The 16,070-nt window shown below is 39.6% G+C and overlaps 1 protein-coding gene across 1 annotated transcript in view; it reads right to left on the reverse strand.

Annotated features, from left to right (window-relative positions):
- The window catches only part of LOC106523195 (neural-cadherin), a 136,042-nt gene that overhangs the window by 105,625 nt on the left and 14,347 nt on the right, over nucleotides 1-16,070 (reverse strand). The gene's annotated exons all lie outside the window — the stretch shown is intronic.

Consider the following 16,070-nt stretch of genomic DNA (forward strand, 5'->3'; position numbering starts at 1 on the left):
ATACAAAAACTTATTCATTCCCTTTTTGTTTTATTGCTTTGTGCTGAAAAAAAGTGCCCTATTCACTCACATAAAAGAGGGGAATTTAGAGAGGAGCAAGTGTTGCATGGAGATATACTGGTTAGTGTATGTGTAGCCCTCAGAGAAAGAAAATGTATAATTTAGCTGAAATATTCCTCCGTTCGTTTGAAACAAATGTGGCATATAAGCTTTGCGTTTTGMTTTTTTAAAAAGCAAAGTTTAAAGATGCAAAATGACTTTAAATGTGTTATTTTCTGCAACCTTCTTTTGCTCTGTAATTCAAATACAACCCTAAAAGTGATTGTCACAAAATAGAACTGTGGTTATGTCCTGATGCATCTCAGTAATCCAGGTAAAAAATCAAAAAGAAAAAAATTGTATAGGTCCTCTGGACGGGTTCTTCTCTAATGAAACGTTTCGTCTCTCCTCCAAGAGACTTCTTCTGTCTGAGAGTTTCTGTGGGGGGTTTCTGTGAGAACTGYGGTTAATTATGACACCCAACTTTAAATATTCAAATAATAAAACAAATGAAATTAGTTCTTTTATAAATTAATTTTTGCGTTATTGAATATTTTTCTATTTCTTCACATCCTATCAATAATTTATCATTTAGTTGTAGAAGCTGGTTTGAATAGTAATCAGCTTGTCTCTGTATCAAGWACAGAAAAAGACAGAGTGCAGTGTAAATATTTAGCAACATGGCATGTTGGAGAAAACTATATATAGCTYATAAAGTGCAACTTGTGTTATTCATAAAGTACATGAATACTCTGTGAAAGTGTTGGTTAATTTAGTGTACTTTACGAAACTTAAATGCTGCAATTCTGAAGAAAATGTAGGGAATTTAAATCGTGGTTCTGTTCCAACACTGTAGTGTAGGCAATATGGAGAGGTCTTATTTATTTATTTATTTATTTATTTATTAGGATTGCCATGAACAATGGCAAACCATAGCACTTACATGTATGTGGCGTCTGCTATGGTTACATGTCGAATGCCGAAGCTGAAGAAAAAGGGGGAGCTGAACTCAGGTCCCCTTTTATACGGACTGAGGTGGGGCCCACAGTACGTGGGCGTGGACTATTGGTTCTTCAGAATGCGCGAGCGCGCGCGGGGGTACCCATCAGCGATAGCCTTAGAGGGCGGAGYTTACACGAAATAGAACTTTCACCATTAATGCGGCCCAAACCATAGGTTCGGGCCCCATGAAAAATACATCAATGCGTCGGCGTTGATCTCACGAGGTGTGCTATTATTTATCTTTATATAATCTGTTACCATGGCGACGTAATCCCCAAAAAACTAATCTAAAAATCCCCATTGGATTACATGGGAAGCTCCTCACTCTAGGTCATGTGACCCTAGAGTGTGAGCTCTGTAATTTTAAAGAAACTTTGCAAACAAATTCCTACTACAGCCACAATTTTCACGTTACAAGGACAAATTACACATCAAAACGTAGGAWTTTTTGTCTTCTTTCAGAAAATGTGCCTGGTTTGGCTCTAAGACAATTGGTTTTCTCTCTACATACTTCAGAAAAAAGAAATTTTATTTCAGTAAAGACCAAAGTCTTCTGACGCTCATGGTCCAAAAATTATTTCAATAGCCCTTATATTTTTTGTACAGCAGCTGTTTGAAAGGACACATTTCTGTGTGCAGCTGAGCTGCTGCTGGGAATCCAGCCTCCTGATTGGCTGAGGCTGTAGAGAGTTCAATGTAGGTTAAAGGTCACACATGACATTACAAAGGTTTCATTTGTTAACATGGTAATACAGTGAACCCACAAAGACCTCCATAAAACTCCTTTGGTAGCTGACAGCTAACTCCACACAATATGAATGCTTCTCACAAGTGTAAGCTAATTGCTAAAGCTAACTTTGAAGAAAAAAAAAGGCTCTCATTCAGCCATTTAAAATCATATGCAGCTCAGTCCACACTCCAACTGTGGGTTAGACAGTGTCTTACCTGTAGCAGATACAGATCATAGATTTATACAAACATATTTAATTCAGCCAGTTTTCAAACTAATTAGCTAACATTTGGTACACTAGTAGCTAAAGGTCAGCTCTATCAGAAATAGTAGCCGAAATAATAAATACAAGATGGCTGCCATAGCTAACTTCAAATTACTGTAATCTTGCCAAATTTTGGTATATTGAGCTAAAAAATTCATACACAAGTAGCTGACAGTGACCTCTACCAAAAATAGTAGCCGAAATAAAAATCCAAGATGGCCACCATAGCTAAGTCCAAATTACTCCAATTCAGCCGATTTTCAATATATTGAGCTGTTACATGTCTGGCAGATGTAACATGAGCTAATAATTGATACACAAGTAGCTGGCAATAACCTCTACCACAAATAGTAGCTGAAATAAAAATCCAAGAAGGCCGCCAAAGCTATTTTCAAACGGTTTTCGCTCAGCCTCTGTTTGATATATTGAGCTGAAACTTGGTTTACTGGTAGCTGACAGTAAGCTCTGTCACATACTGGAGCACAAACATGAAAAACAAGATAGCAGCCGAAGGAACTTCGGCTACTTTTTTCTATGCAAATGAATAGAGGTTGTTTCAACATGACTGCACCCGCACAAGTTATACGTCAAAACGACCGGCTCGGTCAGGGGAAGTGTGTTCTTCCTCAACTGTACATTCATTGTTACCATACCATTAGGCAGACAAAGACACCCTACAAATTCTATTGGAAATGAATGGGGAAGGCCTCAAAGCCTTTAAAACCTGAACGCTCTTTAAAGTATCCCATGAACCACTGAAATTAACGTTATAAATCTCTAAAACAGTCATCATTGGACAGTCCTCTGTCACTGTCCAACACTTTTGTTCAACTCAGACACATAATGGCTGTCCAAGTAACCCTCAATTACCACATCATTGCTGGAAATCAGCACATTTTACATRTGCTGAATGAGTCTAAAGTGTGAAACAAAGTGTTAAAGAGCTTTAAAACAACTGATCCACCTTATTAGAGTACTTGAGTCTTACAAATGGCAGAAATAATGTAGAAAAATGTCTGTTAGCAAAATATTTCATGAATCAAAGCACAAATTTTGCCAAAATACATCCAAAATGAGTTACAACTGTCATTTTGTGACACCTACAGAAAGAAAAAAGGCAAACAAGTTGCTGACATCTCAATCAGACATCAAATACATCTTTAGGACTGCTGTCAGAACCTCTTTAAACAGCAAACATGTTCAAAATGTACAGGATGAGTTTTGCACAGCTGGCAATCTTCTCATAGTTTCTCCAGGAACTATTCTAGTTTATTTTGCTGTTATGAGAACGTTGACTGCACTGTTTGTGGAATTTTTATCACTTTCAGTATTTCAGTTTTGTGTTGAGTTTGTGTTAGTTTTATAACTACCTTTTTTGTTTATTTATTTTTGTGGAGCACATTTTAGACAGAAGGATATGTTTGTGTATTTATATATTTGAAACGTGATGGGTTGTCAAAACCAGAGAATCACTTTGTGCTGCCAGTCTTATTGTGTGTCTTCATAGGCTCGAAGCGGCTGTGATAGTCGAGCACGAAGAATCAAAAACAAAGGAAATTAGAATCTGACAGAGATGAAAACTTTGAAGTGTGAGTCCTTTTTTAAATAATGAAATAGTTTTTCTTTCATTTACTACTTGTTTAGAGTCACAATATATTTTGTCTCACATTTTTCTAGATGTAGACTGATTTAACTCTGGGCAGCCACTGTCTACATGTCAAATATTACTGCCAGACATTCGGACAATGTTTTTAGAATGCAATATGAGTTTATGTTAATGTAAATTGCAGCCTAAAAGCACTCTGCATGGAGAATCAGACAAGAGAAGTATTTCATTAAAGCAGTGGCTTTACTACTTTTATTACAAAGATGTGACAAATAGCCCACCAGCTGCTTTGTGTCCGTTTATTGCTGTGCAAAAAATTAAAATCACCCAGACGTTTGTCTGGGTGCTATGAGGTTTTATATTCAAGTTAGAGCAGAAATAACGATCACTACCTCATGTCAGTAACTCAACACCAGCTCCGGGCTCCACTTACTCTCTTTACACCACAGATTCATTTCTCTCTGTCAATATTTTCCCATAATTCTAGTCTTTTCCTGGTCTCTTTGACACCAATCAAGCTCATATTGTTATGGCTGTGATTTGAAAGGAGTGCACTTAAAGTTTTGATCTTTCCATTGTTAAACGCTACAGAGACAAAAGTCAGAAAGCTATCATTTCAGTGATTTGAAGAATCTAAACAAAAGGCTTATTTAAAGGAAAATATTCCACCTAAAAAAATCTCAAACCTCAAAAAAGCTACCAAACTATCCTTGCTCCAACATGTTGGCCATCATTTCCTCCACTTTCGTGAAGTTTGTTATATAAATGTTAAAAGTTTCCTTTATTCATCCTAAACAACACACCATCATTAACATTACTGGAATTCCACACTCATTAACAGATTACACGTTTTGCAGGTGCATTCTTTTCAACTTTTGCTCGTCTGTTTTCTTCACAAAGCCTTTGCAAATTGAGCTTTGCACCTCTGACTCACCTGTCAAACATGCAGCATCTCTCTGTGCTGCTGCAGTTTGCACGTATTAAAAAAAAAACTATACATTTAGAGGGAAATCCTTACATATTTATGTAAATAAATGTGGGGCAAATAGAGCATGGTTCTCAAAGAGAAGTGCTGTTTGCAACATGCATTTAGGSTCAAATTATCACGTATCATGTTGTTGTTGCAGAATGCTAAATCTTTGAATTATAGAACATTTCAGCGGGGATGTAGGATGGGGGTTTCACCCTCCCCGTGGAGTAAAGTGAGCAGTGCAAACCTGAGGTTATCCTTCTTTACATTTTTTAGGTGAAAATAAGGATGTAATGATCACTATAGCCCAAAGTGTCACCTATTGATTTAGAAGCATCCCACTCTCATACAGTCAGATTTTCTCCATCTAGTTTTAAGAAGCATCTCTGAGCTTCATCTGTTCAAAACACTCACTGTTTCCTTTTTTCTGTCACTTTTTGTTGCATGTGTTTGTGACAGGTGGCCATATTTTGATTGAGCAGCTACAGAAATCTGCTGTGTTCTAACTTTAAAACAAAGCAAACTGCTCGCACCTGCTGAACTTCTTGAGTGTGTTTGCGCCACCAAACTGTAATTAGCAATATTAGCTTTGCAAATACGATGAAGGTGAAAAGGAAAGAGGGTGACATGGCACCTGTGGTGTAATGTTAGTGAATGGGCTCCATTCTTTTTTTTCATCGGTTAGCCATAGGAACATTAAAACGAGTATACCCAAATTGTGTTTTAAATGTAAGTAATTAAGTTAAGTTTTATTTATATAGAGCCTTTCACAGAAATAAACTCACAAGGTGCTGTACATTCAGGGGAGGGGGAGGAGGCAGTTAAGGAACACCCATTCAAGAAGACATACAAGACAAACATGGGGGAACAGGTGAAGCAGGTCNCTTTAGCACACATTAAACAATCATTTTAATGGTAATTAAAAATTATCMCAATTATTACTGTAAGAGCAATCAGACATTAAAATTTATTAACGTGAATATTCTCCAATGTGTTACTCCTCAGACTACTTTTTAACTTCCTTCTTGCAGCGTCTAAATGTTAGCTTAGTAATTTTGTTGATGTGAATTTACTGCAGCTCAGATTTTTTTTAATGCGAACTACGAATTAGTTCATTTTAMTTGTGACTCATGCAGAACTTTCTGTTTAAGACAGGCTGAATGCTTCAGCTTTAACAGACCGATGAAGCGTTTTATATTACATCATTTGTGGAAGCAGCTCACCTAAAAAGATTCAGCCTCAGCTCATATTAACAAGTCTACTTTTCCTTTGTGCTGCTTTAACAGCTGGTTGCTACAGCCATCAAAATGCACTATTCGAATAAAATGATGGGGTTTTTTTTCTACCAACAAAAATTAAATTACAAATTAAGAAGCATCTCTGTTTGGAAAAAAGGTGTTCACTTAAGTGCCATTTTATATTCTCTCAACACCGCAGTCTTTTTTTCAAGTTGTAATAGCTGACAGGATATAATGTGAACATGAAGTGACAGCAAAGAAGCAAAGCAGGAAAAAAAAACACACAATCCATTCATGATGAAAATGTTAGTGGTTTTAAAAAATGACTCATCAAATCCCTGCGAGCCACGAAAACGAGGGATGCAAATTATCCGAGTGAGGTTATCAGAACRTGATGTCTTATCTGCAAAGTAAAACTCCTGTTTTCTGCTAAGTGGACATTTTAGGAGGCCGTGCTCTTCACATGAAGTCGGTGTACAGCCGGAGAACTAACAACAATTTGCTACGATGTCTGAAAGGGAAAAGCTGTCCAAATCTGCTCGCAACAATAAACAAATAATGTTTAATTAAAGCAGGCGAACAAAGCACATTCAATGTTTGTTGTAATTATGAATCCTACCTGAATTTAACATTCCTTATTACAGTTCTACAGGCAGAAAATACTAATTTTATCATAGTAGCATAAAACAAACAACCTTTTTATTCATTTATCCAAATTATATAATATTCTGAATAAAACATGATTTACAGTTTGGGAATGTTGTCAGTCAACTGAGCGTGCTTTAATCCTGAGTAACAAAGTTCAGGATATGTTATCAGTCAAAGATTATATGTTAAATATTATTAGTTCTGCACTTTTAATAAGAAAATTTCCCACCCTATTCTCCAACTTTTGTGTGAATTCGGCACAGTGGATTAAAACAAATGCACAGGAAGACCATTTGATGCCAGCAGCCGTCACGGACGTTAGTTCCCAATTTTTTTAATCTTAGCAAAAAGTTTGGCAGCGAGCGCGAGGCGGCCTCTCAAAGAATCTTTTTAGTGATGCCGTTTTATTTGCACAAAGCAAAGTGAAGCACAAAAGAAGTTTGTGTCAAGTGAAGATTCGTGTTTTGTGTTCGGGTTAGTCAAGAATCCAGGCAGTGTTCTTGTGCTTGATGAGAAATGTTGGGATCCTGCTGAAAGAGCGATGTTTAACATTGACCTGAAACACCCAGTGCTCACAGATGAAAAGCTTCTTGTCCTTCTGTCTCGTGTCCTTCATGGACAAAGGATACCTGATTGATTCATGCGCTTGACTCTGGATAATCAATAAGAACTTCATATATTTAAAAAAAGACTTAATTAATTCTGAAAGTTTGCAAATGGAAATACAAGTTTTTCTGTCTTACATCACCTCTGGGGAAACAAGGACTTCAACTTTCTTTTGTAAAGCTTCTTTTTGTTTTGTCCCTACTCAAATTATCGCGGTTACTGTGACACAAAAATCTAAAGGTTCARTCGCTGAATTCCTTTTACGTTTAGTCACTTAACTCTCATGACAGCTATATTTAAAAAAAGGATTCCTTTATCGTTTCACATCCGACTTTACCTTGACCACAGCCGCTGCAGTGAAGAGAAAGGATTAYTAACACCGATAACACATCACAAGCTTCATTTTACTTAAGGATGAKCCAGTAAATTAACATGAACAAAATGGATGGCATGAAATATTTAATATTAAAATGAATCTTAAGTATCTTTATGAATCTACTTGTTCTTGAATCACATTAAAACAAACAGTTCTGATGGTAATGTGCTCTTACGTAATGTTGTGTATTTTCACATATCTAACAGTATTCAAAATGTGTTAATAACTATGAATAAAAAGATTAAGTGTTGTTGTGAAAAAGATCTTATTTAGGACCATAAATACAAGACGATAATAACTGAACATTCGTGGAGAAGCTTATCATTGTTKGTTTTATAAACAAGCTGTTGTATTACAGCAAAACACCACATAAAACACTCTAAGTGTCAGCATCTTTCTATAGTGTAAAGAAAAAAATGACAGCTGAAAGCACAACAGTGTTGTTATTATTGATGAATCACTGTTTTTGTCTTTAACTTCTCTTTTATTTAATATTTTTTAAACTAATGGTGAAAAACAAGATAAGGATACGTCTGTCACAATAACAAAATACAATAAATTGTCTCAGAAATCATCGTGCTCAATGATAATATTGTTTGGAGACTACACACACACACACACACACACACACACACACACACACACACACACACACACACACACACACACACACACACACACACACACACCGAGCGATACAGAGTTTTTGAAAGGAATGCGCGTAAAAGTTATGATCTAACCTGGAGCGGTGATTACAACTGCTGAAGCTGTAAAATTGATCCCCACCTCCTTTATTCAAGTTGACACAATTTAATTTGTGTGTGTTTCCCTTTGTCTTTATAAAATAATTGTGGTCACCTACACGCTGTTTGCGAAATTTATGGAAATTTCCTAAATTTGAGTAATGTAAAAAAAAAAATATGGTTACCTTAACCAGCAAGATGTCCTGAGGTATCACCATTTGAAAGAAGGCGACAGAAAACCAATGCTCCTCCAGCTAAATGTCTGTTCACAGGGACTCTCATGCTAATAACTGACATGAGACTTTATTCCTCGCTACGCTAAAGAGTAGAAAAGAGGCGGACAYGAAGAAWACAAACAAGCAGGCAGATGAAAATGATCAGCCGCGTTCTAATTTATCATGCRATTAATTGAATTAATTGATTTATATCATGACAGGCCCAGATAAGGACAATTTTCTTCTGAAATAATTGGTACCAGGAATATTTTTTTCAGGTCCCAGATATGGAAGAGGACCCAGAACTCATATCCTCTCTGGGAAACAGCTTCAGACCCCCCGAGGATCTGAAGAGTCACCGGGGAGAAGGTTGTCTTGGTTTCCCTCCTTGACTTGTTTCTGTGATTAAACCACAGAAGAGTCACAGAAAAGGGATGGATGGACACTAAAATTAAAAGAAAAAAACCTGTATTGAGAATTGTTACATTTATTGTGAACTCTCCTATTTAATAATCTCTAAATAATCATGAAATTACAACCTAATGTAAATATAACATATTTCCAACCATAGGTTGAACAATAACAGCACGGTTTATTACAATCAGGACATAAGGCTGTATTTTAAAAAGAAAAAAAAAAACATTTCTTTTCCAAATACAACACTGTTCCACAAATGCTGCCTTCRTTTATAACAACTAAACACAGGAAATGCACAAGATTTTATTGTTTGTTGTTTCAGACAATGGTTCTCTGTACTTCAGACATAAAGCTGCTGGACACAAGAGGCTCAAACATTTTTTAGTGATCATAAAGTCCACAACTGCTACCATTTCTTTAAGGAGCTGAGAGGATGTCCCCTGACTGAAACATAACACATGAAGTGCCCCAAACAATACAAGACGCTGTGGAATAATTACAGCCTGCTGTGTCTTGCACAACGTTGACAAGAAACAGCCCTAAAGGCCCGAAAAGTCACTTTAAAGCTCAGCGTATCTTTTAGTTTTAAAAAGAAAGTGTATATTACGGTCACTTTAACTTGAAAACAAAACTAATAAAAGAGACACTGCAGTGGAACACCACCAAAATACATAACAAAACTGGCCTAAAAGTCCCTGAGATATTTCAGCAAATATTAAATACACCATCAAAGCCAACAAGATGCTGTGCTCCCAGCAAATCAATACTGGTCCTACAACTTAATGAGGGCTGTAACAGGCTGACTGAATACAAGAGGTTTTCAGCTATGTTTTAAAAGAATATACACTGCTTTTGTCTCTTATCTGGACTCAGTCTAAGCAGACTAAACAGCTTTATCTGTTGGTATTCTCTAAGATTACTGAGGATTGGAGGGTAAAAGCATTCTAACAGAGGCTGCAGACAGTCCATTTATTGTAAAAAGAATACGATCCTAAGGCTTGAAAATTGATTGGAAGGCAACATCCCAAACTGAAATGGGGATTCTGCTACAGCACCGCTCTTCATTTCTATAAATGGTCGTGTTGTCTCTGAGCTTCCAATGGCCAAGTGAAGATAAATAAACAAGCAAGGCTTCCTGGAGGCCACTTTGAAATGGAATCCCAATTCCAAGTGATTGACAGGATCCTTTGTCTGAAATTGGGAGAACTAGCCGCGCACACAGGTATCAGGTTACACTTATGTAAGCACTGAATTACAAGTCAAGTATGGAATATTCTGAACTATCCTTGATATTGCATATAGTTAGAGCTGGCTCAGATGTATGCTTTCTCTTCTTCCAATTTGTGATGGAAAAACGCTGCTGCAATCCAAACAGATATTACACTCAAGCATATGTCTGGCACAGAAAACAGCCTTCTCAGATGTCATCCCGCCCACCAGCCATCGACACTGCAAATGACATGACGCGCAGCAGCACACGAATGCATGCCTGAGCATAGAGTTCACTTTCATTTGCAAAGGTGGCACGGGACAGTTAATCTAAATGACAGTTCAAGATGGAACATTCTCGAGCAATCTCCCAACGTGACGATTTGAGGTCTGCAGGCATAAATTGTTGTTTGACCTCTCAGTGCTCCGCTTCGCACCTCGCTTTGAGCATTAATTTGGAAGTCAGGGGTTCAGCGTGTGATGTGTCTGTAGTCCCCACGTGCATGTGTGAGATCTTGTGTGTCATGTTCAGTCTGTTCAATGAATTGTTACTGAGCGCCAAGGGTGAAGATGGAGCGGTGATGTTTTTGCTCGTGCGTGTAGGTGTGACTGTGAGTCTGTGCATCTTTTATTTATTTATGCCATTATGAATCACTGAGCAAATTTAATGAAACTTTCAGAGAGTAATCACTTGGTTGACATCTGCAGTGAAATAGCTTTAGAAGTCAGTCTCATTCAAGATGGCCGTCACAGCAAAGTGATATTAGCAAACATAAAATTATCTACAACTTGGTCAAACTTATAGCTACAGTACTGAGCTAAGATTTGGTGTGACAGAGGCTGAGCATGGTCCCAAACATGTTTTGTTTTTTGAAATTTGAGAAGCGGGTCTCTGCTGTCACCAAGTGGGAGATTCTTGGTGTGTGGGAGGTGTTTGTTAAAGACGTGATTGGTCAGTATAACTTTTGTGGAAGAAGTTTTTAAACTGTTCATAACTTTTAAGGACAGAATTTCTAGGAGCAGCCGAGGTGTTGAGGGGATCCTTTTTGGTGACCTTAGGTCACATCTCTGCTTTTTGCAGATGATGTGGTCCTATTGGCTTCATCAGATCCTGATCTCCAGCTCTCACTGGAGTGGTTCGCAGCCGAGTGTGAAGCGGCCGGGATGAGGATCAGTGCCTCCAAATCCGAGACAATGGTCTTGAGCTGCAAAGGGMAGCGTGCCGCCTCCTTGTCGGGGTGGAGGTCCTGCCCCAAGTGGAGGAGTTTAAATATCTYGGGGTCTTGTTCATGAATGACGGAAGAATGGAGCGGGAGATCGACAGGTGGATTGGTGCTGTGTCTGCAGTGATGCGGGCGTTGTACCGGTCTGTCGTGGTGAAGCCAGAAGGCGAAGCTCTCGGTTTACCGGTCAGTCTATGTTCCTACCCTCATCTATGGTCACGAGCTTTGGGTGGTGACCGAAAGAACGAGATCACGGATACAAGGGGTTGAAATGAGTTTCCTCTGCAGGGTGTCTGGGCTCTCCTTTACAGGTAGGGTGAGAAGCTCAGTCATCCGGGAGGGACTCAGAGCAGAGCCGCTACTCCTCCAGTTGAGGTGGCTCAGGTATCTGGTTAGGATTTCTCCTGGACGCCTCCCTGGTGAGGTGTTCTGGGCACGTCCCACTGGGAGGAGGCCCAGGGGAAGACCCAGGACACCCTGGAGGGACTATGTTTCTCGGCTGGCCTGGGAATGCCTTGGGATTCTCCTGGATGAGCTGGTCCAAGTGGCTGGGGAGAGGGAAGTCTGGGTCTCTCTGCTTAGGCTGCTGCCCCCGTGACCCAACCTCGGATAAGCAGAAGAAAACAAACGAACGGACACAGTTTTTTAAAGACATGATTGGTCTGTATGCCTTTTGTGGGAAGAGTTTGTTATAGACATAAATGGCCAGATTGACCTTGATGGGAGGAGTTTTGTTAAAGACGTGATTGGTCGGATTGACTATTTTGGGAGGGGTTTGAAGAAGCCATAACAATTTAGCTGGAAGAACGCTGGGCAGCAGGAGGGATGTGTAACTCCCTAACTTCATTCATTCATTATCTTTTACTGGCTTTTTCTTTTTAGGGTCACTGGTGCCCATATGCTGCAGTCTCTGTGTGAGGGTTGGAGTACACCCTGGGCAGGTCACAAGTCTATCACAGGGACACATAGAAACAAGACAAACGACTCACTCACACCTAGAGACAATTAAACAATTTAGTCGCCAATTAGCCTTGGTCTGTAAAAGAAAACCAACGCATGCATGGATTAAACATGCAAACTCTACCCAGAAAGGTCCTCGGCTGGGATTCAATCCAGCAACTTCCTTAATGGGAGGCAGCAGCTCTACCAACTGAGCCACCATAGAACCCACGTATACTTTAAATATAAATATCACTTTAATTATAACTTGAACAGGAAGGTGCTACCCTTACAAACTCTGATCGTCATTCATGTGGAGGGACATGTAATTCGGCTCAGTTAAAACAGYCCTGACCTGCCTGGAAAAGGTTCACTATTTTTGAATATAAATTTGCCCCACAAGACAATTCAATCCGACCAATCACATTAGGACAAACTCCGCCCACACAGCCAAGAAACTCCCCCAGCAGAGCAGAGACCCCTATCTGTGAAATCTACACATTTTGGGAAAAGGGATGATTCGCATTGATTCAAATAGTAAAAATGGTAAATGGCTTGAACTTATATAGCCCCTTATCAAGTCCATGTGGACCCMAAGGCGCTTTATACTTCAGACATTCACTCATGCACACACACAGTCGCACACTGATGGCAGTWTGCTACAGCCACAGCTGCCCTGGGGCACACTGACAGAGGTTCAAGAACTTCTAGGTCTTCCACTTAGCGACATAGGAGTATTGCTGTTTTATGGATCTATGCCATGTTTGTGCATCCATGTGTGTCTGCAGGTTTTAAGCATGTGAAACTGCACATGTATGGATAAAATGCATTTTTTTTGTTTTGTTTTCACTTTTGAGTATTAGATATCTAGCCCATGGTAACAGCAGTTGTGTTTCGGACACATGGAAGCAGATGAGTGATGTGCAACTGTGCACACAGCAGCATGCACTTCCTTCGGGGTAAATGAAAAGAAACGTGAACCGGCTCAATACAAAACAAACACACAAACTTTAGTCCCTCAGGAAGCAAGAGCAGGATTGTTTTAGATGCTTGTAGGTGCCTGAGAGGAGGGAAGGAAATAGCGAATGATGCTCTCTTCCATTCTAGTCAGAAAGGTGCGGCGTTCATTGCGGCAGCTTTCATTTAGTCATTAGTCTCTATCAGCGCCCGTCTGTTGGTGTTACTGTGTGTCAGACAGCCATCTTTCTCTCTCCCCGTGGCTTGATAATGGAGAGGTAATTTCAGCTTTATGGAGGTATGACTCTAATGATGAGAAAGGGATAGCTGAGAGGGTGCAAGGACAGTGAAAAATGCTTTGTTTCTGCATGTGTACATACAAATGGGCACATTTGGGCTATTTCAGTGTAAACAAGCGTGTTCAAAAGCACAGACGTACATGCAGGCTTAGGTGGGACAAGATCCAGTTTCTATCGCCGTCGTCATCATTGAATGGGCTGTTAATGGAGAGTAATGAGGGAATACTTCCATGGCAGATGTGCCCTCTGTGCAACACTCTTTTACCCTGACATCGTAAAATAGACCCGAGTGAGACATCAGCAAGCAAGCAGCCGCTTCCTGCTCTGATTAAACTCTGTATGTGTTGCACAAATTTCAATAGTTTTTTCCCCCCTCCACCAAGTTTGCCTCACACTGTTGCACCCCAGGAAATAGAAGTAAGTATCATTACGACATAGCACCTAGAGTCACATTAAATGACAAAAGCGCCGGCAGTGTCAGCCAGGCCCAAAATCTGTTACCGGGCCATCTTCTTCACTGGGGTGTGAAATTATTTTAGCTCTCTCCTCATTATAGGATTTTAAAATGCATTATAGTTAGGGCTTTTATGGTGTGCTGCGGCATTAATTCAATTTGCCCCATTCACGCTTTCTTATTATCACACTCAGTTCAAGCTACAGGGAAGGAAGCTGCTGAGCAGTGCTTCCAGGTCTTATCTCTAAAGGATATAAACTACAGTACCCAGCTCAATCAGAGCTGGGACCAGCCTCCACCATCCATTCATCCACTTTTCTTCTGTCTCCACTGCTTTTCTCCAAACGCTGCTTCCTGTGGTGACCTCCATCTCTCTTCCCATCTTCCACCCCTTTCTCCATTTCCCTCTGAGTTGGTGATTGATGGAGGTGGTCCACAGAGCACTTTCGATATCTTTTCCATAGAAACACATCTCTAGGCAAACAATCACATAGAGTCGGCGCGCCGGCCACGGTGCCAACACACACAAACGCAAGAGCGGTGCCAGGCAGAAGCAACAGAGGCTGCTGCACAGGTTTAATGGGAAAACAAGCCAGAGTGAATGGGTTAGACAGCGTTAATCTATCACTGAAACCAGGCCTGGGTCTGTGATTGTTTAGCACACCAGAGAGGGAGGCATTCCGAGAACCTCCTATCACTATCTGTTATTGTGCAAAAGTAGAATAATGCCTCGAACGTTGCAAATGTATTTCTATAGAAGCGCAGCACATTAGTATGGAGCAGCAGTGTGAAGTTCGCTCTCAGCTCTGACAGTGTTGAATGCACACTTGGACATGTTTTGTCCRCACGCACAAAAATATGCTACGCACTTCTAGCCACACGCAGTAAACTCTAAATCAGCATGTGATCACATTTTGGCTTATTTGTATGGAAGGGAAAAGAAGAGGGGATGAGGATAAAGTCCTCATTTAGATATCTAATCCAGTGAGCGGTCTGTCCTTTGTGGACCATCATCTCCTGTCATTATCAGCAGGCCGGCAAGATTAAATAAGCTCAGTGTTTTTCACCCACTGTGTGTGAGAGAAAGCCCGAGAGTTAAACTACACGAAGCCTTCTCACTTGATCACAAAATCTGCTTTCACAGATGTGCTAACAACGGAAATCTACGATTATACATATTTAGCAGAGCAAAATTATTCAATCCTAATGCCCCAAATCTGTGATAATGTTCAAACTGGGTGAGCATGATCTCATATTATCATTCTAAATATGATTATTAAAAASCAATGCTCCATCATTAGTATTAAATGTGCACACCATCCAAACACTGAGACAAGCTGAGTGACTCATTTGTAACTTTGACCGTGCTATTATTCATTTAGTGAACCAAACATTTGGAGACAGATTCTCAACTTAGCGTTTGACAGACACAGGCTTTTCAGATATTCATCAAAGCCATGTTACGGCACAGTCACACAATTAATTATTAAAATTAAACAACTAAATAGCAGCTATAGCGTCAGGGCAGAAAGGGCAGAAGTAATTATGAGTTGATAAGTAAAAAAAAATAATACACTCAAAACTGTGGACAGGGTCTAAACAACATATATTGGAAGAAACGAAGTTTTTCTTTTGCTYCCTCTGTTTCAATTTGAATAATTGGCTCTGTGAAGACTGCTGCAAACCTACTGCATGGCAGACAGTGCCGTACTGTATGTGTCTCTGATTTGGTGGCAAGGATGGCGGTACTAACAACATCCCCATCACATCCTTCTCATCACATTATAAGACTTAAAAGACCATATGGCCTGCTTAGTCCACAGAATTAAGCTCTACTTAGAGCAAAAGGAGAGAAAAAAATAGAAAGATCCTGTATGTTCACTCGTTCTGCAGAGGAAAAGACACAAATTGGTGGCTGGAAAGCAGGGGTGGGGGGACAGCTGCTTCTGTAGACCTTGCTCATAAGCTGGTTATAAAATAGAAATGTCCAAAAAGAGAAGAGGAGAACATGACAAAAAAGACACAGCAGACAGCAAAACAGAAAGAACACAAAACAATGAGGAAGAAATACGTCACCTTAAGATCTTTTGTTTGACTATCTGTCTATATTGCTGCAGCTGTCTMAAACACAGAC

The sequence above is a fragment of the Austrofundulus limnaeus genome, unplaced genomic scaffold, assembly GCF_001266775.1.
Source record: "Austrofundulus limnaeus strain Quisiro unplaced genomic scaffold, Austrofundulus_limnaeus-1.0 Scaffold147, whole genome shotgun sequence".
In the NCBI taxonomy this organism is placed as follows: Eukaryota; Metazoa; Chordata; class Actinopteri; order Cyprinodontiformes; family Rivulidae; genus Austrofundulus; species Austrofundulus limnaeus.